The sequence below is a fragment of the Neophocaena asiaeorientalis genome, unplaced genomic scaffold (assembly GCF_003031525.2).
Source record: "Neophocaena asiaeorientalis asiaeorientalis breed wild unplaced genomic scaffold, Neophocaena_asiaeorientalis_V1.1 scaffold173, whole genome shotgun sequence".
Classification (NCBI taxonomy): Eukaryota; Metazoa; Chordata; class Mammalia; order Artiodactyla; family Phocoenidae; genus Neophocaena; species Neophocaena asiaeorientalis.
In genome coordinates, this window is record NW_020174289.1 from 1,457,579 (window position 1) to 1,460,530 (window position 2,952).

A 2,952-nucleotide genomic window follows, 5' to 3' on the forward strand; every position below is an offset into this window, starting at 1 on the left:
TCCAGGTCACTTATCCGTTCTTCTGCTTCAGTTATTCTTCTATTGATTCCTTCTAGAGAATTTTTAATTTCATTTTTCTGTTGTTCTTTATTGTATGCTCTTTAGTTTTTCTAGGTCCTTGTTAAATGTTTATTGTATTTTCTCCATTCCATTTCCATGGTTTTGCATATCTTTAATAACAGTACTATGAGTTCTTTGTCAGGTAGACTGCCTATTTCCTCTTAATTTGTTTGGTCTGGTGAGTTTTTACTTTGCTCCTTCCTCTGTTGTATATTTGAAGATAATTGTTGTTTACTATATAGAATACTCAGTGTGGATGAACAGTGAAAACATAGCCCACAGTGACTGGAGCAAGCCCCTCTGCTGGGGACCCCATCATTAAGGTAATTATCCATATGTATGTTCCCATTACCATTTTCTTAATTGTTCTTGGTTTTTTATTGTAGGTCTTTTCCTTCTCTTGTGTTCCCTACCCAGAGAAGTTCCTTTACATTTGTTGTAAAGCTGGTTTGGTGGTGCTGAACTCTCTCAGCTTTTGCTTGTCTGTAAAGGTTTTAATTTCTCCATCAAATCTGAATAGATCCTTGCTGGGTAGAGTAGTCTTGGTGGCAGGTTTTTCTCCTTCATCACTTTCAGTATGTCCTGCCACTCCCTTCTGGCTTGTAGGGTTTCTGCTGAAACATCAGCTGTTAACTTTATGGGGATTCCCTTGTGTGTTATTTGTTGTTTTTCCCTTGCTGATTTTAATTTTTTTCTTTGAATTTAATTTTTGTTAGTTTGATTAATATGTGTCTTGGTGTGTTTCTCCTTGGATTTATCCTGTATGGGACTCTCTGCACTTCCTGGACTTGATAGACTATTTCCTTGCCCATATTAGAGAAATTTTCAACTATAATCTCTTCAAATATTTTTTCAGTCCCTTTCTTTTTCTCTTCTTATTCTGGGGCCCCTATAATTCGAATGTTGGTGTGTCATTGTTGTCCCAGAGGTCTCTGAGACTGTCCTCAATTCTTTTCATTCTTTTTTCTTTGCTCTGTGGCAATTATTTCCACTATTTTATTTTCCAGGTCACTTATCCGTTCTTCTGCTTCAGTTATTCTTCTATTGATTCCTTCTAGAGAATTTTTAATTTCATTTTTCTGTTGTTCTTTATTGTATGCTCTTTAGTTTTTCTAGGTCCTTGTTAAATGTTTATTGTATTTTCTCCATTCCATTTCCATGGTTTTGCATATCTTTAATAACAGTACTATGAGTTCTTTGTCAGGTAGACTGCCTATTTCCTCTTAATTTGTTTGGTCTGGTGAGTTTTTACTTTGCTCCTTCCTCTGTTGTATATTTGAAGATAATTGTTGTTTACTATATAGAATACTCAGTGTGGATGAACAGTGAAAACATAGCCCACAGTGACTGGAGCAAGCCCCTCTGCTGGGGACCCCATCTCTACCTGTCCCTGGATCCCCGAGCCTTTTGCATAATGCTGAAGTGGGGCGAGCTGCAGGCAGTGAAGTCCCTTGACTCAAAGTAAAGACTTGGATGAGCACTGGGGGTATGGCAGCGGTGGAGGGGTTGGGCAGGCCCCTACAGGCTAGGTGGGGGAGCAGCAAAAGTGGAGGAAGCCAGGAGCTAGGGAGATGGTGTCTATTTTTGTTTTCTGAAAAGGGGCACACAGGGACCTGCAGGCAGTCAGGCAGCAGCTGAGGTGGGTCATGCGCTGACATCTTTCTCATCACCCGGCTTGGAGGCTTCCAGCAAAAGGTCCCTGGGACTCGTCTCCTCCTCCTCCTTGGCCTCGTTGGACTTGGAGTTGGGGACCCAGAGGCTGGAGTTGGTGCAATGATGCATGTGGTACTTCATGTCGGTGGCATCCATCTTGCTGACAGCATCTTGTAGAATCTGCACATCATTCACCTCAAAGCATTTCTGGAGTTCCTCAGGGAGGGACTCGTATACCTCGATGGGGTCCAGGCTGCTCGGCCAAGCTGCTGCTTGCACTCCTCCTCCTCGTACTCCTTCATGACCTTCTTGATGCGCAGCTTGGTCCGGCCCTGCATGCAGTCTTTGAAGGCCTCCAGCTCGTCATTGAAGCCCTCCATGTACTGACAGTCGGCAGTCTTGATCTTGGTGAAGAACTGCCAGAAGCAGGCATGAGGGTCCACTTTCAGGCTCTTGGCCAGCTCCAGGATGAACTGCATGACAATGGTCTGGTGGACCACCTGCTCCATCAGTGCACATTTCTCCTCCGCCTTTAGGTCAAAGCACCAAATAACCAGGTAGTTGGCAGTCTCCTCGCACACCAGGTGGACGTTGTCCAACAGGTACTTCTGGCTGTCATCCCAGCAGCGGAGCATGCTGAAGTGCTTAATACTTTTCCATGAAGGTTTTGTGTTTCTGCTCCCTCACCTCCTCCAACTCCACCTCCACCTGCTCAGGCTTCGCATTGACCATGCTCTTGCTGAAGCCGTCCTTGCTGAGCAGGCCCATGTTCCAGGGCATGCTCTTCTCCTTTGCACATCTCCTCTAGCTTCTGCTCCCAGCTCTGCTCCTCCTTGCGCAGCTGCTGTGCCTCAGCCTGCAACCTTTACAGCTCGGTCCTGCTGCCCTCGCCCTTGGCCACCTCCAGCCCCTTCAGCTTCCACTGGCACTCAGACACCTGTCTTCTCATTTTGCTTAACTTACTGTGTTTGGGGTCTCCTTTTTGCCAGCTGCAGCTTTGTAGTTCCCATTGTTTTTGGTGTCTGACCCCAGTGGGTAAGATGGTTCAATGGGTTGTGTAGGCTTTCTGGTGGAGGGGACTGGTGCCTGTGCTCTGGTGGATGAGGCGGGATCTTATCTTTCTGGTGAGCAGGACCATGTCCGGTGGTGTATTTTGGGATGTCTGTGACCTTATGATTTTAGGCAGCCACTCTGCTAATTGGTGAAGATGTGTTCCTGTTTTGCTAGTTGTTTGGCATG

At 45.5% G+C, this 2,952-nt stretch overlaps 1 pseudogene; it reads right to left on the bottom strand.

Moving 5' to 3' along the window:
- Positions 1-1,704: 1,704 nt before the first annotated feature.
- Positions 1,705-2,662, bottom strand: LOC112406869 (hsp90 co-chaperone Cdc37 pseudogene; annotated as a pseudogene).
- Between the last annotated feature and the right edge of the window lie 290 nt (positions 2,663-2,952).